The 27,511-nt window shown below is 50.2% G+C and overlaps 1 long non-coding RNA gene across 1 annotated transcript; it reads right to left on the bottom strand.

Moving 5' to 3' along the window:
• Nucleotides 1–458: 458 nt before the first annotated feature.
• Nucleotides 459–7,252, bottom strand: LOC144767876 (uncharacterized). The gene is made up of 3 exons (XR_013598370.1): nt 7,022–7,252; nt 3,273–3,382; nt 459–951 (listed from the first exon to the last, which is right to left on the bottom strand). It is a non-coding gene; the product is annotated as an uncharacterized LOC144767876 (long non-coding RNA).
• Between the last annotated feature and the right edge of the window lie 20,259 nt (nt 7,253–27,511).

Genomic DNA, 27,511 nt, shown 5'->3' with positions numbered 1-27,511 from the left:
CCCACATCATAGCAGCTTATTTAAAATACGTTTTATTGTGTTTTTTTTACTAATGTTTAGACACACTGCTCTAAAACATGGCTAAAAGGCATTGGCAAAAGCCAATGCTTCTCTCATAGGCGAGACCTATGCTTTGCCAATGCTTGTTTGACAGTTTGTCGGCCTGTTTTATGTTCTGCTGGACTCGTTTTTACTGTTGATTTTTCCTGATATTAATGCAAAACTTTGCCTACAGAAAATCCATGCAGTCTTTTAAACGTTGCAAAACACTTACTCTGTCCAATTTGCAAACATGGGGCACATTTTAAGCTTCCTAATCGAATAATGGGGGTGTTTCTATTTTGGTGTCTATTTTCTGTCCCAGTACAAACATGGGTGCAATAAAGAGGGGCGGAGGGAGATGGAAATACCAGATCTGAAGACACTGATTCAAAGAACACAAGCCCCGCACCATAAAGTGACACTGCTGAAATTCTGCATTTATTTGTTTATTTTTAGCAAGAGTGACTAGTACGATTCCATACATTCTTAGACACATCAGGCAGTGCTGTTACTTGAGTGTTGCTGGGCCCCTGCTTCAGAACTCACGGATGTCGTGCTCCGTGCACACCAGAGGGTGGATGTTGTCGGCCCACAGCTTCCGTCTCATATGTAGGGGTGACTTGGGATCACGTCGCTCAGCCTTGGTGCTCTGCGTCACATGGTGAACCATAGACCCTCTTTGGGGCCAGATATCCCATCCACTGAAATATAAATCACATTTTATCCTATGGGATTTATTTTTTGACCGACGGGAGATCCATCACCCTTGTGACGGAGTAACCCGTCCACGAAGATCTAATCAGGCCCAAAGTTTGTTTGTTTTCTTCCGGTGGTGATGGTGTTATCAGCTCTTGCTTTGCCTTCCAGGGTCTCTCATAGCGCGTGGTTTTAGTGATGTCCCTCCTTTTCCTGGACAAACAGAAAACAAAGATACAAGCATTGCATGAGATGGCGGCACCGGAAGTTACAATCTCCCTCCTTCCCCATCGCACAGTTGTCCACTCGTGTGGTCCTCCACTGTCTTTATGACTCGACCTGCAATCTCTCCCGGACACACCGCAGGAGTAAGACATACCGTATCATATATCACACCGATGAGTGGAAACCTCAGTTGCATTGTGGGGAACATCGTGATCATGTGTAGAGCACACCCACATATAATCTTGAAACTCTAGTAACATGAAGTGTTAGAATTGTGAAATGTATTAACATGAAGACGTGATGTATTTTAGGCCGCTGACAAGTGATGTGGAGAATTAACTTAGGAAATGAATATAACTAGCAGAAAACGTTGACATGTTGTGAAACTGACAATTATTCATGTACTAAATGTGTTTATTAGTTATGACATTTCGGCGTAGGTAAATGTTTTAGTTGAAATTGTATTAATGTTTATGTGAATTCATAAAGCTTACATGGTGCTTTCTTATGTTAGCTGAAACTTGTTGGCCTGAATGTCCTTGAAAACTCTTGCTTTAAAATTAAAAGTTTGAATTTAGTGGGTGCTGTGGAATCTGTTCTTTCTCATGTTTTTTGTATTGCAGATGAAGAAGCGCTCTTTTAGGTAGAATAATGTCTCTGTTTTACTAGATATTCAAGGAGGGAAGTAGTTATAATCGTGTTTATTAGGTCGATAAAGGAAGGACGTTGTGATTCACACAGGAGAAGGATTGGGAACCAAGGACAAATTGTTGTGAGAAAGGTACACGGTCGACATCTTGTAAAGTACATTCAGGACTGTGCCCCAAGTGGCTGGCATGATGCGAGATGCATGATGCGAGATGCATGATGGAAACACTACCTGTGGATAATTGTTTGTTGGAACTGTGGGAAAGAGCCCCACTTCTCTCTTGCCTTCAGAGAGAAAACACCCCAGAACGAGCTCTTTGCTTTGCCATTGATGGTGGAGAGACTTCTTAGGTAGACTCCACGCACTGACACCTTCCAATTGGAAATGCTTGTGTAGAGATGTCTTCTTAGCATTAGAGTAGGGATAGATTCAATGCTTTTCACTCACCAACCCTCGATGCAGGGAAACTTGGACTCATGCTTCCTGATTTTCTGTATCTACTTCTTGAATTATTAGTCTTGTTCATGCTGCACCGTCTAAATTGGATGCGTAGATTTGGCTTCATGCTAATCCCTTTGTATTTCTATACCCTTGTGTTGAGGTGTCTCTATGTCCAGGTATTTTTGGCTTTGTAATAAACTAACTAACCTTAAGTAGTTGTCCGTGGGTTATTATGTATCAATAAGAGTTGTTGGCTAATTAACTGTTCAATAACTACTTTTCTCCACTTTACACTTTAATTCTGTGAAAAAGAGCATTCGGGGAGTGTTTTTAGAACAGGTCTAGAACAAATGAGCCCCGCCCTTTACATACCATAACATAATCCATACGTAACAGGGTAGTGCTTATTATTCTATATATACCACACCAATTTCAACTTTATCATATCACACCAGGCCATACCACATATCATCCTACATTCTATTCAAAGGCGACTCCTACATCACACACCAAACCACATACCATACCACAGACCATTCTGCTGTGCAGGAAGTGACATCACTGCATCTCCCAAGCTCATTATTAACAGGAAGAGGCGTTCGTAGTTTCCCACCAAAACCATCTCTAAATGATAAAGCCACGCAACTCAATCCCTTTCCCCAGCATTCATTGCTACAGGAAGTGACATCACTGCATTTTCCACCTCCCATCTCTAAAGGAACCACATCACTGGAGTTTCCACTCCCCATGTCTACATAAAGTGACATCACTGCATTTTCTACCTCCCATCATTATAGGAAGCACTTCACTGGAGATTCCACCACTCATGTCTACAGGAAGTGACATCACTGCATTTGCCACCATCGATCTCTACAGGAAGCATATCACTGCATTTTCCACCCCCCATGTTTCCATAAAGTGACATCACTGCATTTTCCACCTTCCAGCTCTACAGGAAGCACATCACTGCATTGTCCACCACTCATTTCTACAGGAAGTGACATCACTGCATTTTCCACCACCCATCTCTACAGGAAGCACATCACTCCCTTTTCCACCTCTCATGTCTACAGGAAGTGACATCACTGAATTTCCAGCATTCATCTCTACAGGAAGCACATCACGCATGGGCCAGGAAAACGTGGCAGGGCTGCGTGAGTCTGACACCATAGCACTGACATTACGTCAATGGAGACGTACCTGCCTCCTCTCTGCTTACCTTCTTCTTGTCCGGATACCCCTTTTCACTGCTGTCTGAGCTACAAGTCCTCTCCTTGCAGAATTTCTTGGTCTCTCCTGCACAGTCAGCGTCGCTCGTGCAGGCTTTGTCTGTGGAAGAAACACAAAGGTGGTGTCAAGTCCTCTGACTTACTCCCAGAAGGATCACTCCTCGCTGAGCACAGACATGCGCAGTGAGGTTGCTACAGAGGCCCCGTTGAAAGAAAGATGTCTACCCCTGTCCTTGGGTCCACACTAAAGCTACCAATACTAAAGGGGCAAAGTTAAGGCTGGTGACTGTTTGGCCTTTTGTCTTCTGGGTCCACCACTGGGTTCGCTTCTTTGCAGTGCCCGCGGCACTCGTTACACAGCTGAGGTAAGACGAACTTAGGGGTTTATTAATGAGAGCCCTGCGTCACTTTTGCACCACGTAAATTGTACATGTGTGACGCAGAGATCTCATTTAGCTTTATGAAGTCACGCAAAGCCACGTTGCGTAGCTTTGAGTGGCCTCACAATTCATGAGTAAGGTGTCGTGCGGCGCAAATCACGCAGCTCCTTACTCGTGCCCGGGCGGCGTTCCAAGGGCGTTGTGGTGGGTTTTCCCACACAACACCCATGGAATTTGACACTGCCCCAGATTTACAAAGTGGTGGAAACCTGAGGACGCGCCAAATCTGTACTCTTCCTGAGGTGAGGCGTAATGAGGAGAAATATGTTTATTTCTCCTCGCTGTTTCCTCTTTCCATGTGTGTGCTGAGTTCTGCAAAACGCATGGAAAAGGGAAAACACCGCTTAGGTTTGTTTTTGTGCAGGAAGGTGTCCCTTCCTGCACAAACACAATCCTGCATGCAACAGAGGCACAATTGCAGCATGGTGCAAGGTTGCCTCCGTTGGCGCTAGGCTGCCGAAACGGCGCTAGAGCAGGGAGGAAGGGCAGGAATGCTCCGTATTGCTTTGATACGGTGCATTCCTGCCCTCTCACTTTGGCGTAGGGAGGCGCATCACGTTGCCTTGCTCCATTGTCCTACGCCAAAAATCCCATAAATGAGCCCTGTGGATTGTTGTGTTTAGCACTGTTAATTTTTCCTGGTGGATATCCTTATAGTATTCATGATCTAAAGTTTGTCCACATTCCTGTACAAGTTGTGAAGTAAATACAGAGGGCTTCATTACGGCAGCGCCAAAACGTGTTCTTGCTGCGCTGCCCTGAGCCAATGTGAGAGCGCAGGAACACCTTCCTGCACAAAAACAATCCAGAGAGGCGTTTTCCTCGTTCTATGTGTGCTGCAGAATGCTGTAAAGATGGAAACAGGAAAAACGAGGAGAAATAAATAATTTCTCCTCGTTATGCCTGCTCTGGGAGGCACTGCCCCAGGGATACGTGATTTTGTAAATCTGGGGAAGCGTCAAAATCCATGGGTGTTGCGTGGGAACACCCACTGCAACGCCCACGGAATGCCCCGTGACCCAGAGTGATGCAACGCTGCACGTTGCACTAGCTTGCCTTCATCCATCTCTATGAGGCCATGCAGGGTCGCTTTGTGTTGCCTAATAATTCAGATTGAGAGGCTTCCGCCACTGGAGTGTCAAAAAAAGTGACGCTCCGGCAGTGCAGGCCCTTGTAAATAAGCCCCAACGTGCGATACAGCCAAAGTGAAATACAGATTATTACATAAAACTAGCACGACTTGTCAAATAGACGAGTCAAACTGAAAACTTTTCGATAACCAAATAAATGCCACTTCTTATATTATTTGAGAAGTTTGAATAAAATCTGCAGGACAAAGTATTATAAAAGTTACTCTGTATACAAAGAAGACAAGCATTGGCGCAATACCAATAGGTCTGTTTTTGCATCTCTGAAAGTGCTTCTTTGTTCATTGGCGAGTTTATGTGTGCGGTTAGACAGATCAATGATACTTAGAGGCAGATTTACAAGTCCCTTGCGCCACTTTTGCGTCACTTTTCCAATATTAAAAGTGATGCCAAAGTGGCGAAAGGGGCTTGTAAATCTGCCCCATAGTTTCCAACCTCAGAGGATTCAAGGCTGACGTGGTCATGCAGAGATTCAAACCCATGATAAGCGAATGACACCAGGGGGACATTTTTACGATGTAATGGTGCAGCGCGGCACCACAAGCAATTTTGCTGCACCAAGCTGCATCATTTAAACAATGCAGGCATAAGCCTTATTTACAAGAATACGGTGCATCCCAGTGCTTTCCCTTGCGCCGGCGCAAAAACAACAGCTGTGCTCCAACGCAGGACCCCTTGCGCCACGGTGCAAGGGGCCTGCGTTGCCGGGATGATTATGTTTCTGCTGGAAGGGACCCCTTCCTGCACAAAAACAATAATTAATAACGTTTTGCTCCTTCTATATGTGATGCAGAATGCAGCACACATAGAAAGAGCAAAAAAGTGAGCAGAAATAAAAGTATTTCCTCTCGTTGCCCCACTTTAACGCCGCTCCTGAAAGGCGTTCGTTTTTTTGACTAATTCTTGTAAATCTGGGGCAGTGTCGAAAAGCCGTGGGTGTTGCATGGGAATACCCACAGCACCACCCATGACGCTCCCCGTTGACACAGAGTCCTGCGTGAAAGAGGGGCATATTTACAAGCTTTGTAAAAAATGTCTAAAACAGCTCCACTGGCTACCTATGCGCCAAAGAGCGCGTTTTAAACTCCTAGGACACGCCCGTCGGGCACTCCACCACACAGGCCCCAAGATTCTCCAGAATCTAAATAAATTCTAAACCCCACCTAGATGCCTACGGTCACGCTCCTTAGCACTAGCGGAGACTAAAAGAATCAGTAGGAGCAGGACAGGTGGACGTTCTTTTTCGCACCTTGCAGCGTTACTCCAGATCGAGCTTCCACTGGAGTTACGACTAACCAACGAATGTGCAACGTTCAGGAAGAAACTCAAAACATATCTATTTCCCTATTCCCACCGTCGGCCGCTGCCCCATTAACCACAACATGCTCCACCGCTTCTCTGCCACTCCTAGCGCCGTGATATCCCCATGGGATGAATGTCGCGCCTTATAAATAAATAAATAAATCCACACAAAGTGCCTTTTGGTGTCCTTGTAAATATGGGCCAACACACAGCGCCACCGGAGCATCAAAAAACAATATTATATTGGCACCTTTGGTATTCATGAGATAAAGAGGCAGGAAGTGTAGAGTGGCTAAAGAAAGAGGCATGAAGTTGAATCGACACTGGGGAGCCTCTGTAGCCATGGAATATAGAGGACTTGTAATGTGGTTGAAGAACAAAGATGGAGCCGGAATCTATACGGGCACTCATGAGATAAAGAGGCAAGAATGGAAGGGGAAGAAAGAAGCAAGAAGTGAGCTCAAGGCTAGGAGTCCCTGGTATTCATGAGATACAGAGACAGGAAGTGGAAGGTGGTGGAAGAAAGAGGCATGAGGTGGAATCAAGACTAGGCAGCATCTGTATTCAAGAGATGTGGAAACAGGGAGTGTAGGATGGTGGATGAAAGAGGCATGAGGTGGAATCAAGACTAGCCTTCCCTGGTATTCATGAGATACAGAGACAGGAAGTGTAGGGTGGTGGAAGAAAGAGGCATGAGGTGAGATCAAGACTAGGCTTCTCTGGTACTCATGAAGTAAAGAGCCAGGTAGTGTCTGCAGGTGGAATAAAGAGGTTTAAGGCGGAATCAAGACTAGCCTTCCCTGGCGTTCAGCAGAACACTCTCACATGGATGGGTAGAACATTACTCACAGGGGATGAGTTCCAGGCACCGCGTGCCGCAGCTGGTCTGGCAGCACTTCTGAGGAGCCGGACATTCTGAGTGGACGCTGCAGGTCTTGGCTGTGACATTGGTGCAGTCTGGGGCTGAGGTGGGCAGGGCCCCCGGGGCGGTGCAGTTCACTGCTGTTCCATTGGTTCCATTCACACAATGATGAGTAATGACATCCGGGCAATACCCAGCGCTCTCTTCGATGGAGTTATCTGCACAAAACATACACAGCATGTAATACAGGGCACGCCCATCAAAGAAAGCCTTAGCGGCACTACTTGGTGTAATGGGCGGAGTCTGACGTAACATGACGTTGCCGCAAATGATGGCACAGAAAATGAAACCATTAGCATATAAACTTTACTTTAAGTCTATTTACATTTCATTATAAGCATTTAATAATTTTCACAGTATGAAACAAGGAAAACAATCAACACATTTCTGTGCAATCAAACAAACATTTGGGAATGCACAGAATGCTTTAAGAAGTTGAGCTCTCAGCGTGGAGCTGCAGCGGATGAATGGCATGTGTAATAGTAGTGTAATATTGAACTGCACTGTAAGAATGGCGTGTGTAACAGCAGTGTACTGTAGAGCTGCCATGGGTGAATGGCGTGTGTAGCAATAGTGAAGCGTAGTGCTGTTCTGGGCTATACGCACGTAACATAACATGGATGAGGTCAGAATGGAAGGAAATTAGTGTGGGTAAGAAGGTGAGAAGCTGACCCTGTGCACATTGATGTGCTTGGCATAACTAGTACATGATGGTACCCTGCTGGGGTCACATTTAAAGGTCCTTTGCACAAGCAGAATGCTCTCCCAGGGAAAGGTCTGGGTTTGTGTCAGGCCTCAGCACTGTGGACATGTGCAGCACCGAGCCTGGGATTGCACGGTGTCCGGTTTGTGTGTATTCACCGAGCCCGGGATTGCACAGTGCCTGGTGTGTGTGCATTCACTGAGCCTGGGATTGCACGGTGCCTGGTGTGTAAGCATTCACCGAGCCTGGGATTGCACGGTGTCCGGTTTGTGTGTATTCACCGAGCCCGGGATTGCACAGTGCCTGGTGTGTGCGCATTCACCAAGCCTGGGATTGCACGGTGCCTGGTGTGTGAGCATTCACCAAGCCTGGGATTGCACGGTGCCTGGTGTGTGAGCATTCACCAAGCCTGGGATTGCACGGTGCCTGGTGTGTGAGCATTCACCGAGCATGGGATTGCACGGTGCCTGGTGTGTGTGCATTCACCGAGCCTGGGATTGCACGGTGCCTGGTGTGTGAGCATTCACCGAGCCTGGGATTGCACGGTGCCTGGTGTTGGGGCATTCACCGAGCCTGGGATTGCACGGTGCCTGGTGTGTGTGCATTCACCGAGCCTGGGATTGCACGGTGCCTGGTGTGCGTGCATTCACCAAGCCTGGGATTGCACGGTGCCTGGTGTGTGCGCATTCACCGAGCCTGGGATTGCACAGTGCCTGGTGTGTGCGCATTCACCAAGCCTGGGATTGCACGGTGCCTGGTGTGCGTGCATTCACCGAGCCTGGGATTGCACAGTGCCTGGTGTGTGCGCATTCACCAAGCCTGGGATTGCACGGTGCCTGGTGTGTAAGCATTCACCGAGCCTGGGATTGCACATTGCCTGGTGTGTGCGCATTCACCAAGCCTAGGATTGCACAGTGCCTGGTGTGTGTGCATTCACCGAGCCTGGGATTGCACGGTGCCTGGTGTGTGTGCATTCACCGAGCCTGGGATTGCACAGTGCCAAGTGTGGGTGCATTCACAGAGCCAGGGATTGCACGGTGCCTGGTGTGTGTGCATTCACAGAGCCAGGGATTGCACGGTGCCTGGTGTGTGCACATTCACCGAGTCTAGGATTGCACAGTGCCTGGTGTGTGTGCATTCACTGAGCCTGGGATTGCACGGTGCCTGGTGTGTGCACGTTCAAAACCTTTTCTCAGAGGTTGGCACCTGTGTGCCTCCCTAGAGCAGAGTTACCTGGGCTGCTGCTGGGATGATTCACATCATAACGGCCTGCCAGGTTACGTCTACTACTCAGTATGCGAGAAGCCAGAGAGTCAACACAAAGCACAGGTCTGAGAGTGACAGCAGCAGGGCTTTCAGGATGCTGACGTGAAATATCTCCTGCCTGAGAATGACGTCAGTGCTTGAATATTCACTCACTCATCCACCTGTACATTCCACGCAGTGACTCAAGCACCCGCGCCAGAGATCTGTCTGTAACCTACATGTCACTTATGCCTTAACTGTGCATATTCCATGAGCGATGGAAGCTTGGACTAGTCCGCCCTGTGCATCTGTTAAGCAGTGAATGGAAGACTGCCCTTACTGCCTCTATAAGAGAGGGAAGCTTGGACTCGTCTGCCCTGTGCATCTATTGTGCAGTGAATGGAAGACTGCCCTTCCTGCCTCTGTAAGAGAGGGAAGCTTGGACTCGTCTGCCCTGTGCATCTGTCGTGCAGTGAATGGAAGACTGCCCTTCCTGCCTCTGTAAGAGAGGGAAGCTTGGACTCGTCTGCCCTGTGCATCTGCTGTGCAGTGAACGGAAGACTGCCCTGACTGCCTTCTATAAGAGAGGGAAGCTTGGACTCGTCTGCCCTGTGCATCTGGTGTGCATTGAATGGAAGGCCGCCCTTCCTGCCTTCTATAAGAGAGGGAAGCTTGGACTCGTCTGCCCTGTGCATCTGCTGTGCAGTGAACGGAAGACTGCCCTGACTGCCTTCTATAAGAGAGGGAAGCTTGGACTCGTCTGCCCTGTGCATCTGTTGTGCAGTGAATGCAAGACTGCCCTTCCTGCCTTCTATAAGAGAGGGACGCTTGGACTCGTCTGCCCTGTGCATCTGTTGTGCACTGAATGGAAGACTGCCCTGACTGCCTTCTATAAGAGAGGGAAGCTTGGACTCGTCTGCCCTGTGCATCTGTTTTGCAGTGAATGGAAGACTGCCCTTACTGCCTCTATAAGAGAGGGAAGCTTGGACTCGTCTGCCCTGTGCATCTATTGTGCAGTGAATGGAAGACTGCCCTTCCTGCCTTCTATAAGAGAGGGAAGCTTGGACTCGTCTGCCCTGTGCATCTGTTGTGCAGTGAATGCAAGACTGCCCTTCCTGCCTTCTATAAGAGAGGGACGCTTGGACTCGTCTGCCCTGTGCATCTGTTGTGCACTGAATGGAAGACTGCCCTGACTGCCTTCTATAAGAGAGGGAAGCTTGGACTCGTCTGCCCTGTGCATCTGTTGTGCAGTGAATGGAAGACTGCCCTGACTGCCTTCTATAAGAGATGGAAGCTTGGACTCGTCTGCCCTGTGCATCTGTCGTGCAGTGAATGGAAGACTGCCCTTCCTGCCTCTGTAAGAGAGGGAAGCTTGGACTCGTCTGCCCTGTGCATCTGTCGTGCAGTGAATGGAAGACTGCCCTTCCTGCCTTCTATAAGAGAGGGAAGCTTGGACTCGTCTGCCCTGTGCATCTCTCGTGCAGTGAATGGAAGACTGCCCTTACTGCCTTCTATAAGACAGGGAAGCTTGGACTCGTCTGCCCTGTGCATCTGTTGTACAGTGAATGGAAGACTGCCCTGACTGCCTTCTATAAGAGAGGGAAGCTTGGACTCGTCTGCACTGTGCATCTGTTGTGCAGTGAATGGAAGACTGCCCTGACTGCCTTCTATAAGAGATGGAAGCTTGGACTCGTCTGCCCTGTGCATCTGTCGTGCAGTGAATGGAAGACTGCCCTTCCTGCCTCTGTAAGAGAGGGAAGCTTGGACTCGTCTGCCCTGTGCATCTGTCGTGCAGTGAATGGAAGACTGCCCTTCCTGCCTTCTATAAGAGAGGGAAGCTTGGACTCGTCTGCCCTGTGCATCTCTCGTGCAGTGAATGGAAGACTGCCCTTACTGCCTTCTATAAGAGAGGGAAGCTTGGACTCGTCTGCCCTGTGCATCTGTTGTACAGTGAATGGAAGACTGCCCTGACTGCCTTCTATAAGAGAGGGAAGCTTGGACTCGTCTGCCCTGTGCATCTGTCGTGCAGTGAATGGAAGACTGCCCTTCCTGCCTCTGTAAGAGAGGGAAGCTTGGACTCGTCTGCCCTGTGCATCTGTCGTGCAGTGAATGGAAGACTGCCCTTCCTGCCTCTGTAAGAGAGGGAAGCTTGGACTCGTCTGCCCTGTGCATCTGCTGTGCAGTGAACGGAAGACTGCCCTGACTGCCTTCTATAAGAGAGGGAAGCTTGGACTCGTCTGCCCTGTGCATCTGGTGTGCATTGAATGGAAGGCCGCCCTTCCTGCCTTCTATAAGAGAGGGAAGCTTGGACTCGTCTGCCCTGTGCATCTGCTGTGCAGTGAACGGAAGACTGCCCTGACTGCCTTCTATAAGAGAGGGAAGCTTGGACTCGTCTGCCCTGTGCATCTGTTGTGCATTGAATGGAAGGCCGCCCTTCCTGCCTTCTATAAGAGAGGGAAGCTTGGACTCGTCTGCCCTGTGCATCTGTTGTGCAGTGAATGGAAGACTGCCCTTCCTGCCTTCTATAAGAGAGGGAAGCTTGGACTCGTCTGCCCTGTGCATCTGTTGTGCAGTGAATGGAAGACTGCCCTTCCTGCCTTCTATAAGAGAGGGAAGCTTGGACTCGTCTGCCCTGTCCATCTGTTGTGCAGTGAACGGAAGACTGCCCTTCCTGCCTTCTATAAGAGAGCGAAGCTTGGACTCGTCTGCCCTGTGCATCTGTTGTGCAGTGAATGGAAGACTGCCCTTCCTGCCTTCTATAAGAGAGGGAAGCTTGGACTCGTCTGCCCTGTGCATCTGTTGTGCAGTGAATGGAAGACTGCCCTTCCTGCCTTCTATAAGAGAGGGAAGCTTGGCTTGTTTCTGCCTCACTGTAGCTGTTCTGTGAGGAAGCAAAGCTTGCACTGCTGCCACTCAAAGAACGCCAGGTCTGTGACTTGGAAAGCTTCAGTTACTGTCGACCTACCTTTACCTGTCCTCTGAAGGAGTAAAGTTTCCACTGTCTCTGTCCTGTTCTAAGAAGAAGGGGCCTTTCCACTGCTGCTGTCCCATCACAAAAACAAATGGTATATTGACTTTACTTGTTAACATGGCCAATGAACAAGGGTCTGTTTCACTATAGTTGATGTGAGACACTGACACCTCTAATCCTGAAGAAGGCGCCTGACCCCAAAGAGGCAACATTCTAGTGCCAAAACATGTGTGTGATCTTGTGGCGGAGAAACACCAGCAAGAAACGTGTTTAGCTCCTCCACACACAAGTTTAATATAGGTGTGATAATTTAACAAAGGAAGAACATAGATAGAGACATAAGGGGCATAACCACACTCGAAACAGGGAAACCCATAAATGGGAGACCGAATGTATTAATTGAATTAGAGATTTGGATGTTTCTTCCAGGAAATGTATACTTCTCGTTTGTATTGTTTATTTATGTTAATAGAAAGTGTAGAACAGCCCATTCCGTTGGCTCCCCTTTGGAGTGTTAGTTGTCTGTGTTGTACCGGTTCTGTATGTATGAGAGAACCCTGTGATGTTCCTCCTGCTTCTGGGACCTATCTGTGCTTATTCTTTGTGTTAGGAAGGTTGTGCTGTTGCTACCCATGTTATACCTTTGTTGAGATCAGAAGCTCAATATTGAACTTTCTACTACACACAGGACAAAATGATTCACACTGGCAATGCTTGTTTTAATTCAAGATTAGAATGAAAGAGTGAAACCTCAGAAAATATTTGAGCAGAGTTTTCTTTTGGTTTTACTTGTGAAACATGCAACTTTTTGAAAAGACAAGATGAATAAAAAAAAAGTAAAACATGACAAATTGACAAATTGCTCTTTGTCACGTACAACACATTCAACCAATGCGTGTGTTTTAGCCAATAGCGATTTACATGCTGGGGTCCCATAATGACCGGACAAAATCTGAAAACCACTAAAAGCCCCGCAATGAACACGCCTTATGCGAAAAGAGGTAGTGAGAAAGGAAAACAATGGTGCTTTCTCCCTCGCCTGAGCGGGGGTCTTAAAACTGGGGGGCAGGCCCTCAATTGATCCATGGGGGGAGGAGGGCGCCAGGCTCTGGCCAAAAGAAGCTTTATGCTGATAGCAGTGCTTTGCTTTCAGCAGACAAGAGTGGCAGTAAGCCGCTCTGTAATGGGCCATCACTAACTCCTTTTGTCATTTATATCCTGGCTGGGAAAAGGTGTCAAAAGAGGAGGAACTCCAAATATCCTTCAAAACCCCCACCCATTTCTAATAATAACACCGTGGGTACATTTACACGTTAGGTGACCCACTTGTGGGACACCCCCGCGCCGCACGGCCACCAGCTGCTGCGTGTGCCCCTTGCCTGCCCTCTGCCTCGCTGCTGCCTCGTTTGCCGCTTGCCGGCTGCCTCCGCTGCGGTTGTTTTTGCCCTTGTTTTGTCGTTAAATTGTGCCTGTTTTATTTTATTTTCATTTTGCCCTTGTTTTGTCGTTAAATTGTGCCTGTTTGCTTTTATTCCATTTTCCCCGTGTTTTGGTGTTTCCTTCCTTGTTGTCCGCCTACCTCGCCGCCCTCCGCCCTCCCTTCCCGCCACCGCCGCTTTTCCCCGCCCCTTTTTCCATTCTGTACCCTCCCCGCTCCCGCCTCCCAGCTGCTCCGCCCACCCGCGCACTTGGCCTTAAATGGCGACCGTGCGACGCAGGTGAGTGTGACCCACTTGTGGGACACCCCCGCGCCGCACGGCCACCAGCTGCTGCGTGTGCCCCTTGCCTGCCCTCTGCCTCGCTGCTGCCTCGTTTGCCGGTTGCCGGCTGCCTCCGCTGCGGTTGTTTTTGCCCTTGTTTTGTCGTTAAATTGTGCCTGTTTTGTTTTATTTTCATTTTGCCCTTGTTTTGTCGTTAAATTGTGCCTGTTTGCTTTTATTCCATTTTCCCCGTGTTTTGGTGTTTCCTTCCTTGTTGTCCGCCTACCTCGCCGCCCTCCGCCCTCCCTTCCCGCCACCGCCGCTTTTCCCCGCCCCTTTTTCCATTCTGTACCCTCCCCGCTCCCGCCTCCCAGCTGCTCCGCCCACCCGCGCACTTCGCCTTAAATGGCGACCGTGCGAACGCGCAGCGGGCGCGCCGATTGTGCGCCGAAGGCGCGCCAAAGGTAAGCCCGTCTGCGCCCGTCCGCGCCCGGATCGCGACCAGCGCCAGGACCCCTGGCCCACGAAGACCCCGACCGACCCGCCTGACGTACTCCGCCGCCACCCTCACCGCTCTCAACACCGGCCGACTCCCAGATTGCCATCAAGCCACTCCACGACGTACCCACGGACCTTTCAGCTGCCACGCCTGCAAGTTCACCTGCATCCGGACCAGCCTCGCACCAGCACCCGCCAAGTCGAACACCAGCAGCACCCACCTCAAGTGCATCCTGCTCAACACCCGCTCCGTCCACAGACACGCCATCGAGCTCTGGAACCTGCTCGACACCACAGCCCCTGACGTTGCCTTCCTCACGGAGACCTGGATGAACGCCTCTTCAGCTCCCGACATCGCCATCGCCATCCCGGAGGGCTACAAGATCGTCCGGAGGGACCGAAACGCCAACCAGATGGGAGGAGGCATCGCCATCATCCACAGGAGCACCATCCGTCTCACGACCAGCACCGACAACACCCTGACCAGCGCCGAACACCTGCATTTCCAGATCCACACCAACCCGAACACCACCCACAGAGGCACCCTGATCTACCGACCCCCGGGACTACGCACGCAATTCAGCGAGGACATCGCCGACTTCGTCAGCCCGCATGCCCTCCCCTCCGCTGACTACATCCTCCTGGGAGACCTCAACTTCCATCTGGAGAACAACAACGACCGCAACACCAGCACCCTGCTCGACAACCTCGCCAACCTGGGACTCAAGCAACTGGTGTCCACCCCCACCCACCTCGCCGGACACACACTCGACGCAGTCTTCTCCTCCAGCACAGACATTGACTTCAGCCACGCCACAGAGCTTCAATGGATGGACCACAGCTGCGTCCACTTCACCTTCAAGAGAACGACGACCCACCAACACCAGCAACAGGCCGCCCGCAGAAGCTGGAACAAGATCACAGCAGACCAGCTCGCCACCGCCCTGAGCCAGCACCCTCCTGCCAGCTCTGCGAACCCCAGCCAGGCCGCCGACAACCTCACGAAGTGGATCAGCAACTGCGCGGACGAACTCGCCCCACTGAGGACCCCGCCTAGCAGACCCGGCAGCAAGAAGGCCCCATGGTTCACCAACGAACTCAAGAGCTCCAAGAAGAACTGCCGAGCCCTCGAGAAAGTCTGGAGAAGGGAACCAACACCGGACAACAGGACCTCCTTCAAACTTGCCACCCGGAAACACCACCAGCTGATCCGCGCCGCCAAGAAAACAGCATTCAAGGACCAGTTGGACAACAACGCACACAACTGCAAGGAACTCTTCAACATCGTGAAAGAGCTTTCCAACCCCAGCGCAGGAAACAACGACATCACCCCATCGCAAGACCTCTGCAACTCCCTCGCTTCATACTTCCACAACAAGATCGCGGACATACACAACAGCTTCAACAACCAACCAACGCACACCATGACCGAGCAACCACCCCCCACCACCACCCTCCACGCCTGGACCCCGATCAGCACCGAAGACACCATCCGCACGATGAACTCCATCCACTCCGGATCACCGACCGACCCCTGCCCTCACCACGTCTTCAACAAAGCCGACGCTGTCATCGCACCCCACCTGCGGGACATCATCAACACATCCTTCGACACCACCATCTTCCCTGAGAGCTGGAAACACGCCGAACTCAGCGCTCTACTCAAGAAACCAACAGCGGACCCCACCGACCTCAAGAATTACCGCCCCATCTCGCTCCTCCCGTTTCCAGCCAAAGTCATCGAGAAGACCGTCAACAAGCAGATGGCCGCCTTCCTCGAGACGAACGGATCCCTCGACCCATCACAGTCCGGCTTCCGAGCCAATCACAGCACCGAGACCGCCCTCATCGCCGCCACCGATGACATCCGAGCCCTGATGGACAATGGAGAAACAGCGGCCCTCATCCTCCTTGACCTCTCCGCGGCATTCGACACGGTCTGCCACCGCACCCTAGTACGGCGCCTCAGCAACATCGGAATCCAGGACAAGGCGCTGGAGTGGATCATCTCCTTCCTCGACGGAAGAACGCAGAGAGTCCGCCTACCACCGTACAAGTCAGAGGCCTCCGAAGTCATCTGCGGCGTCCCCCAAGGATCATCTCTGAGCCCCACCCTCTTCAACGTCTACATGAGCCCCCTCGCGGCCATCGTACGCAAACACAACCTCAGCATAATCTCCTACGCCGACGACACCCAGCTGATCCTCTCCCTGACCAACGACCCCGCCGCCGCCAGAGCCAACCTGCACGAAGGGATGAAAGAGGTAGCCGAGTGGATGACGACCAGCCGCCTGAAACTGAACTCGGACAAGACGGAGGTCCTCATCCTGGGCTCCTCACCCTCCGCCTGGGACGACTCCTGGTGGCCTCCCACCCTGGGCACCGCACCCAAACCGACAGACCATGCACGCAACCTGGGCTTCATCCTGGACTCCTCCCTCTCCATGACCAGGCAAGTCAACAACGTCTCCTCGGCGTGCTTCAACATCCTACGCATGCTACGGAAGATCTTCTGGTGGATCCCCACCGAGACCAGGAAGACCGTCACCCAGGCCCTCGTCACCAGCCGACTGGACTACGGCAACGCACTCTACGCCGGTACCACCGCCAAGCTCCAGAAGAGACTCCAGCGGATCCAGAACGCCTCAGCCAGACTCATCCTCGACATCCCACGAACCAGCCACATCTCCGGACATCTGAGAGACCTTCACTGGCTCCCCGTCAACAAAAGAATCACCTTCCGCCTCCTCACCCACGCACACAAAGCCCTACACGACCAAGGCCCGAGCTACCTCAACAGCCGAGTCAACTTCTACGCTCCCAAACGCCACCTCCGATCAGCCAACCACGCCCTCGCCGCCGTCCCCCGCATCCGAAGAGCGACTACGGGAGGAAGGTCCTTCTCCTACCTGGCCGCCAAGACCTGGAACTCCCTCCCGACCGACCTGCGCCTGACCCAAGACCACCTCTCCTTCAGGAAGAAGCTGAAGACCTGGCTGTTCGAGCAGTAGCGGCACCCCCCCCCCCCCAGCGCCTTGAGACCCTACGGGTATGTAGCGCGCTTTATAAGTGTCACTGATTGATTGATTGATTAGTAAGACCTGCCTGAACAGAATAGTTATTTTGGCAATCACATATTTGAATGCATTTTTAAAATGGTAACAGAACTTACCTGAAATTTGAAATAAGTCTAGACATATTTAAACATTGCAATTTAATGGAATGATTGTGAAAGATTTTGAGGGGGGCATCAGGGATTTTGTTTTTCACTGGGGGTCGCCTCTGTCTCATGGCAGAGAGGGATAGTCACCACTGTCTAATGGCAAAGAAGGATAGTCCCCTCTATCTCATGCCAGAGAGGGATAGTCCCCTCTATCTCATGCCAGAGAGGGATAGTCACGTCTATCTCATGCCAGAGAGGGATAGTCGCCTCTATCTCATGCCAGAGAGGGATAGTCACCTCTATCTCATGCCAGAGAGGGATAGTCACCTCTAACTCATGCCAGAGAGGGACAGTCACCTCTATCTCATGCCAGAGAGGGATAGTCACCTCTGTCTCATGCCAGAGAGGAGAGGGATAGTCACCCCTGTCTCATGCCAGAGAGGGATAGTCGCCTCTATCTCAATGCCAGAGAGGGATAGTCACCTCTGTCTCATGCCAGAGAGGGATTGTCACATCTATCTCATGCCAGAGAGGGATAATCACCTCTATCTCATGCCAGAGAGGGATAGTCACCTCTGTCTCATGCCAGAGAGGAGAGGGATAGTCACCTCTGTCTCATGCCAGAGAGGGATAGTCACCTCTATCTCAATGCCAGAGAGGGATAGTCAGTCAGTCAGAATATCTTTATTCGACTTATTACAAGTCATACAAAGAAACAAAACAATAAAACCCTGAAAGGGATATATACATAAATGACCCTTCAATTACCTAAAAAACATCAAACTAAATACATATTATGTTATAAATACTATATACAAGAATAAATAGAAAATACATTTTACAATCCATCAAAGAAAAAACAGGACAATTTTAAAAAAGTTTAAGGCGACATCTAACCTCCCCTTTTTGCCCTTACAGCGGCCACTAAGAAGTTTGCAATACAAAAAGTTGTACAGGGATTAGTCAGGAGTTGTAAATAAAGCAACGCCGGACGCACCTGAGTAAAGGCTGCTTCTTTCAGGATAGGGAGCAAATATTTTCTTCTCTGCTCATGATATAAACTACAAAACATAATGAAATGCATTGTATCCTGAACAGAAAAATGGTCGCAACTGCAGGGGGGTGCTAAATCTGGCTTCTGCCAAGATGTAAAAGAACCTAAGTAAAAATGTATCAGGTTAAACCTAAATTTAGTTAATAGAAACCTGTGGTAAGGGACTGTGACAAAAATGAGATAAGATGCAAGAGATGGTTCGCTCACCAAAAAGTTATGGGCCCTAACTGCTGGCTTCTGCATCTCAGCTTCTTCACGACGCGTTTCCTTCATAACCCTGAATGACTGTTTTATAAGGTCTATGTCCAAAGCTCTAATTTTATCTGGGCTTAAAAAGAGTTCCGGGCGACCCAGATCAGTAAATGAGTTGATCAAATAGGCCAACCATGGGATGCTACTATGTTTATCAAGTAATAAAACATCCTTCAATATTATGTGGTTCAAAGGGAGATCTTCGTTCAACCACATTTTCAGCCACAGAGTTAGAGGGGCTAAACTCAATGAGTCTGACAGGTAGGGTAAACCCACCTCTTTATGTATGGAAAGAGTCGGAGTTGACTGGGGGATAGAGAGGAGCGATCTTATAAATCTATTTTCTGCCCTTTGTATTGGGTCAAGATTCACATACCCCCACAAAGGGGATCCATACAGGGCAATAGCAACAGGCTTGCACTTATAAATCTTTAGAAGGGCTTCCATGGGCCTGGCACCCAACTTGCCAGCAAAGCCCAGGAGCGCTGAGGAAGATCTTATGACCGCCAGCCTCTTAGCTCTGATCTGTGGCCCCCACGATCCATTCTGGTCAAACAAAACGCCCAGGTAGGGAAATGTGGTTACCTTGGCAACCAAGGCCCCTCTGCAGAAAAATGATTTATGTTTCTTTTTGAAACGTTCACGGCCCATAACCATAGTATGCGATTTCGCGGCATTAACCCTAAGGTCTAGGTTATCCATGAACGAGCCAAAAGCGTCTAGAAGACGCTGCAGACCTACACCAGTGCGAGCGATCAACACGGCGTCATCCGCGTACAGGAGCGCCGGGATATGGACTCCTCCTGCACGTGGTACGTCCGCGTCCTGGTCTCGCAAATATTCCCCCAGGCCATTGATATAGATGGTAAAAAGCGTGGGCGCTAAAATGCAGCCTTGCCGGACCCCTTTTAATGATTTAAAAAGCGGGGTACATCTGCCGTTGTTTGACACTCGGACAGCTGCAAAAAGCTCCTGATGCATGGTTGCCATGAACGTTACCAAGGCTTCATCAATACCCATCTCTAAAAGGATAGTCACCTCTGTCTCATGCCAGAGAGGGATAGTCACCTCTATCTCATGCCAGAGAGGGATAGTCACCTCTATCTCATGCCAGAGAGGGATAGTCACATCTGTCTCAGGCCAGAGAGGGATAGTCGCCTCTGTCTCATGCCAGAGAGGGATAGTCACCTCTGTCTTATGCCAGAGAGGGATAGTCACCTCTGTCTCATGCCAGAGAGGGATAGTCACCTCTGTCTTATGCCAGAGAGGGATAGTCACCTCTGTCTCATGCCAGAGAGGGATAGTCACCTCTGTCTCATGCCAGAGAGGGATAGTCACCTCTGTCTCATGCCAGAGAGGGATAGTCACCTCTATCTCATGCCAGGGAGGGATAGTCGCCTCTATCTCAATGCCAGAGAGGGATAGTCACCTCTGTCTCATGCCAGAGTGGGATAGTCGCCTCTATCTCATGCCAGAGAGGGATAGTCACCTCTATCTCATGCCAGAGAGGGATAGTCACCTCTGTCTCATGCCAGAGAGGGATAGTCACCTCTGTCTCATGCCAGAGAGGGATAGTCACCTCTATCTCATGCCAGAGAGGGATAGTCACCTCTATCTCATGCCAGAGAGGGATAGTCACCTCTATCTCATGCCAGGGAAGGATAGTCATGTCAATCTCATTCCAGAGAGGGATAGTCACCACTATTTCATCCTAGAGAAGGATAGTCACCTCTGTCTCATGCCAGAGAGGGATTGTCACATCTATCTCATGCCAGAGAGGGATAATCACCTCTATCTCATGCCAGAGGGGGATAGACACCTCTGTCTCATGCCAGAGAGGGATAGTCACCTCTATCTCATGCCAGAGGGGGATAGACACCTCTGTCTCATGCCAGAGAGGGATAGACACCTCAATCTCATGCCAGAGAGGGATAGTCACCTCTATCTCATGCCAGAGAGGAGAGGGATAGTCACCTCTATCTCATGCCAGAGAGGGATAGTCACCTCTAGCTCATGCCAGAGAGGGATAGTCACCTCTATCTCATGCCAGAGAGGAGAGGGATAGTCACCTCTAGCTCATGCCAGACAGGGATAGTCACCTCTATCTCATGCCAAAGTGAACCATCAGCACATCTGCCATGTTCGTGGTGGAATCCATGGACCCCTCTGTGATTGAAGGAAGGCGGGCACTGGTGTGGATGAGGCATGCACTGTCATGACCTACTCTAGTGGAATCACTCAGCAGCTACATCCCTAATCTTGTCTACTGGTGTGTGCTATTGCATGTTCACCACAGGTCCCTCAACGCAAGCAGTACACGGACCCCATAAGAGCCTTAGTCATGCCGTGCACCACAAGCTCACCGTTAGCATGTCTAGAAAACTGAATTATCTCACTCACTCAGTCACTCACGGACTCACCTTCACTAGATCCATGGCCAGGAGACTTCGCTGGGCCACCAAGAGCCAGGACGACCAACAGCGAGAACAGCAGAGCCTTCAGCATGGTGGCGGTGTCTCAGCTCTTCAGATCCAAGGCGGGAGAGGAGAAAGATGCACTGCTTGTCCACAGAGAAGAAGCACATCCCCTTTTATAGCCCAGACCCCTTGTCACCAACACCTGACAGGTTTATCACGTCATGAATTCCCATGAAAGGAATGGTCGGGTTACGCATCTTGTCCTCTCAGCGCCAGGGCCACCAGCGGGCGGCTTCTTCATATCAGGCCATGGTCTCCAGGCCATTGTTGACTTGCCTTTGAGACCAGTGTCCCACAGTAACAAAGGCCTTCTGGGGAGTGAATGTAAAGGACTCGCCCAAAGGGACGAATGTGACACCCATGGTGCGTATCACTGGAACGCACAACAGCGCGTGACAGATTCCAGGAAGTGCGGCAAGCCAATGCCATCAGGCGCTGACCGAAACTTCACTATCTCACCACACTCATGAGTCAGCACAGAAACTCGAACTCACAAGGGACACAAAGGCTGCCTGTCCCATTGTGGGGTTTTTCCTTTCAGTCTCAGAAACAATTTGGCATTGAATGTCTAAAAATATCTTTGGGGCGGGGCTTGTTTTATAGAAGGTGAATGGAGTTCAGCATTGATGCTAAATTTAGAACAGAGTCTGCCAGCCTGGGGCATATGGGAAACTTTCCTCCCGATCCGACGTATCAACTGCTACTGTGATGTAAAGAAAGGGGGGGGGAGTGAAACCTTACACCCGCATATGACATCCTTCAATCAAATGGGCTTGAATGTACCTTTAGTGAATCGTGTGACAGCAACTGAAACATAAAAGTGGTATACTGGGTGGGAGCACGAGGACAGAGATTGTCTAAACTTAGAGTTTTGAAAAAGTCTGCAGTATGTTGGTATTTTTAAACATACAGTGCCTGGACTTGTTAGATTTTTAACTAATGATATTATTGAACTGCAAAGATAATGTGAACATTATTAGCAAGTGGGGCATTTCAAAGCACAGTGGGCAGATACATCAACTCATTTATTTGTAGGCTGATTAATGTATTGACTCAGTCTACAAAGTACATGAACACAGTGAGGGGTCCTGGCACTGAGAGCAGAGGGGCAGGTGATGAAGAGGTCACAGAGTGAAGACCAGGTTCACCCTGCACACGTTGCTTACCCTGCACTCACATTACATTCTATTCACCTGTCACTCTCGCCCTGGAGTCTCACCACTTACCCTGCACTCACAGCGATCATAGTGTACTTACACCGCTCACCATGCACTCATGCAATTCACCCTGCACACGTCGTTTACCCTGCACTCACATGACATTCTATTCACCTGTCACTCTCGCCCTGCAGTCTCACCACTTACCCTGCACTCACAGCGATCATACTGTACTTACACCGCTCACCATGCATTCATGCCATTCACCCTGCACACGTCGTTTACCCTGCACTCACATGACATTCTATTCACCTGTCACTCTCGCCCTGCAGTCTCACCACTTACCCTGCACTCACAGCGATCATACTGTACTTACACCGCTCACCATGCACTCATGCCATTCACCCTGCCCACGTCGTTTACCCTGCACTCACATGACATTCTATTCACCTGTCACTCTCGCCCTGCAGTCTCACCACTTACCCTGCACTCACAGCGATCATACTGTACTTACACCGCTCACCATGCATTCATGCCATTCACCCTGCACACGTCGTTTACCCTGCACTCACATGACATTCTATTCACCTGTCACTCTCGCCCTGCAGTCTCACCACTTACCCTGCACTCACAGCGATCATACTGTACTTACACCGCTCACCATGCACTCATGCCATTCACCCTGCCCACGTCGTTTACCCTGCACTCACATGACATTCTATTCACCTGTCACTCTCGCCCTGCAGTCTCACCACTTACCCTGCACTCACAGCGATCATACTGTACTTACACCTCTCACCATGCACTCATGCCATTCACCCTGCACACATTGTTTACCCTGCACTCACATGACATTCTATTCACCTGTCACTCTCGCCCTGCAGTCTCACCACTTACCCTGCACTCACAGCGATCATACTGTACTTACACCGCTCACCATGCACTCATGCCATTCACCCTGCCCACGTCGTTTACCCTGCACTCACATGACATTCTATTCACCTGTCACTCTCGCCCTGCAGTCTCACCACTTACCCTGCACTCACAGCGATCATACTGTACTTACACCGCTCACCATGCACTCATGCCATTCACCCTGCACACATTGTTTACCCTGCACTCACATGACATTCTATTCACCTGTCACTCTCGCCCTGCAGTCTCACCACTTACCCTGCAGTCACAGCGATCATAGTGTACTTACACCGCTCACCATGCACTCATGCCATTCACCCTGCACACGTTGTTTACCCTGCACTCACATGACATTCCACTCAGCTGTCACTCTCGCCCTGCAGTCTCACCACTTACCCTGCAGTCACAGCGATCATAGTGTACTTACACCGCTCACCATGCACTCATGCCATTCACCCTGCACACGTCGTTTACCCTGCACTCACATGACATTCTATTCACCTGTCACTCTCGCCCTGCAGTCTCACCACTTACCCTGCACTCACAGCGATCATACTGTACTTACACCGCTCACCATGCACTCATGCCATTCACCCTGCACACGTTGTTTACCCTGCACTCACATAACATTCTATTCACCTGTCACTCTCGCCCTGCAGTCTCACCACTTACCCTGCACTCACAGCGATCATAGTGTACTTACACCGCTCACCATGCACTCATGCCAGTCACCCTGTGCACATTGTTTACCCTGCACTCACATGACATTCCACTCAGATGTCACTCTCGTCCTGCAGTCTCACCACTTACCCTGCAGTCACAGCGATCATAGTGTACTTACACCGCTCACCATGCACTCATGCCATTCACCCTGCACACATTGTTTACCCTGCACTCACATGACATTCCACTCACCTGTCACTCTCGTCCTGCAGTCTCACCAGTTACCCTGCAGTCACAGCGATCATAGTGTACTTACACCGCTCACCATGCACTCATGCCATTCACCCTGCACACATTGTTTACCCTGCACTCACTTGACATTCCACTCTCCTGTCACTGTCGCCTGCCAGTCTCACCACTTACCCTGCACTCACAGCGATCATAGTGTACTTACACCGCTCACCATGCACTCATGCCATTCACCCTGCACACATTGTTTACCCTGCACTCACTTGACATTCCACTCTCCTGTCACTCTCGCCTGCCAGTCTCACCACTTACCCTGCACTTACAGCGATCATCAGGGGAGAGGTGTGGCGCCGCGGCCAGGGCGACTGACGCTGGAATCTGGGGATCAGGGTTCGATCCCCAGCCCCGGCGGCAGGTTAGCCCAGCACCATGTGACTCTGGGCAATAGCTCGCTTAATCTTCCCAACGGCCCCCAGCGCCTAGAGACCCTTACGGGTGATTGTGCGCTTTACAAATGTGGATTATTATTATTATTATACTGTACTTACACTGCTCACTATGCACTCATGCCATTCACCCTGCCACTTCCTGTACCCTGCACTCATAGGATACTCCACTCACCTGTCACTGTTACTGCTCACCCAGTAGTCTTACCACTCACCTCTGCTCTTTCACACTCACCGAAACTCAAATGGGCACATCACTCACCCTGCACTCATTCCTCTAACCCTACTTTCACACAGGCACATCGCTCACCCTGCACTTACATAGGCACTCCGTCCGCTCACACAGCTCACCCTTCACTCACAGGGGTGCACCACTCACCCTGCACTCTCAACACTCAAACAGGCTCAACACTCACCCTGAACTCACACCACTCATCCTGCACTCCCTTCTCTCACCCTGCACTCAAAGAGGCACACTGCTCAGCCTGCATTCACACAGGCAAGGCATTCACCCATCACTCACACAGCTCACTCTTCTTGCACACAGGCACAATAGTCTGCCAGAACTCACTGGGAGACATCACTCACCCTGCACTAACTTTTCTCAAGATGCGCTCACTATCACAGCTCACACTTCACTCTTGCCTCTCACCCGGCACTCACACAGCACACTTGTCCCTCAGAACACACACAGGCCCATCACTCACTCTGTATTTACACCGCTCACAGCACTCACCCTACACTAACTTCCCTCATCATGTGCTCACTCTCACAGCTCACCCTTCACTCTTGCCTCTCACCCTGCACTCACACAGGCATACTGGTCCCCCAGTACGCACACAGGCACATCACTCACTTTGTATTTACACCGCTCACAGCACCTACCCTGCACTTATACACACTGTGTGCACTCCTCTCACCCGGCATATACATGGGCCCTTCTCTCACCCTGCACTCATGTAGCTGGCCCTGCACTCACATCGGCACACCTTTCACCATACACTTGCATAACTCACGCTGCATTCACTCTAACTGTTCACAATCACCCAACATTTGAATGAGCTCACCTCTTAACAAGCATTAGCAAAGCCCCCTGTTGTATATCAAATGGCTTGCAAGCTTGAGTGCATGTGCAAGCAGCACATACTCTTTCACAGACAAGACCTAAAAATTACCCAACTGTCATAAATAAATATACAATTTCTACAAGGCACCTGCAAAATATCTGTTCTTTCCACAAAATCAGGGGTCTCATTTACAAAACATTGTGCTGCCACACAAGTCATTTTGCTGCGTTGCGTTGCGTCAAAGTAAAAGCACAGGTATACGTCGTACTAACAACAATATATGATGCATCTGAGTGCTTTCCAATGCGCTGGCACACAATTGGCCCTCATGTGCTGGTGCAGGCACCCTTGCGTCTTGTTGCAACGGTGCCCGCGCTGTGGGGATGATCGTTTTTGTGCAGGAAGGGACCCTTTCCGGCACAAAAACAATCATTGATGGCATTTCCCTCTTTCTATGCGTGTTGCAGAATGATGTATGTATCCCGACGCATTCCCAGCTTTATAAAACTTTGTAAATCTGGGATTGTGTCAGGGTCCATGGATGTTGCGTGGGAACACCCACAGCAACAACCATGGAACGCCCGTTTCACACAGAGTAATGTGTGAAAGGGGGCCATATATACAAGGCCATAAAAAGTCATGCAGGGTGACTTTAGGTGGCCTAGTAAATAGGGGCAGGCACACTGCGCTGCCAGTGTGTCATAAATAAAATGACGCACTGGTGACGCCTTGTAAAAGAAGCCCTAGATACCTACTCGGTCCCATCTACTAAGTGGTCGATGCAAGAGGGGAGAGTGATGGCGAAAGGAAGGAAATCAGAGCTGAGGCTTTGGGGGATGGTAAGGGACTGAGGATCAGTCTGAGGCTGTGAGGATAAGCTGGGAGCAAGTGTTTATTTGGTACAGGAGGAGAAAGCAAAAGGGGGAGGCAGGCACAAGAGGCTAAGGATGAAGCAATACAACAGAGGCTGTGAGCTGGTGATGGGATAGAGGGGACTTAGGTCAATGGTGCATTGCAGGTGATGAAGTAGCACTGGCTCCAGAGTTCATTTTTAGGTACCACAGTGGAGCGCGGTCTGAAGAAGTGCGCACCGGCTCCAGCTTCGTTAGGACACTCGGGCTCACATTTCAACAATATTTCAGTTCAGTGGCTGGCGCTTGTGAAAGCACACCAAAGCTTCGGCTCTGCATTTGTAGCGATTAATCACGGCACCTCAGCAATCGTGTGACAGAATGCGTGGACTTTTGAGATCACTTCTGGGCCACTGATTATCTGTCTTCCTTCGCCTTGATGTTAAAACACACAAGTGTATTGCATAGATTAAGCGCCATTTTGATTGGAGAATCACCGAAATAAGGGAGTGATTACATTTAACCTGCCTATAATTACAAGTGGCCTTGCTCGAGCCAGCCTCAAGGGGTGGGGCCAGCAGAGTTCGCCCCAACCCTTGAAGCTGTCCGGACCCCTCCCCCCACTGTACCAAGTCCTGATGAAGACCCGCAATGACACTATAAGAGTGCTTTCCCAGGGTTGAAACGTCGACCATGCACGCAATCTAGGCTTCATCCTTGACTCCTCCCTCTCCATGTCGAAACAGGTCAACGCCGTCTCCTCCTCCTGCTACAACACCCTCCGATCCCGACCGAAACTAGAAGAACGGTTACATATGCCCACATCAGCAGCAGACTGGACTACGGCAACGCAATCTATGCAAGAATCCCAGCCAAACACCTACGCCGACTACAACGCATCCAAAACACCTCCGCCCGACTGATCGTCAAAGTCCCCCTGCCGCAACTACATCACCCCCACCTGAGAAACCTACACTGGCTCCCCGTCGACAAGAGGATCAACTTC

The sequence above is a fragment of the Lissotriton helveticus genome, chromosome 7 (assembly GCF_964261635.1).
Source record: "Lissotriton helveticus chromosome 7, aLisHel1.1, whole genome shotgun sequence".
Classification (NCBI taxonomy): domain Eukaryota; kingdom Metazoa; phylum Chordata; class Amphibia; order Caudata; family Salamandridae; genus Lissotriton; species Lissotriton helveticus.
This window is presented reverse-complemented; position numbering and strand designations above follow the sequence as displayed.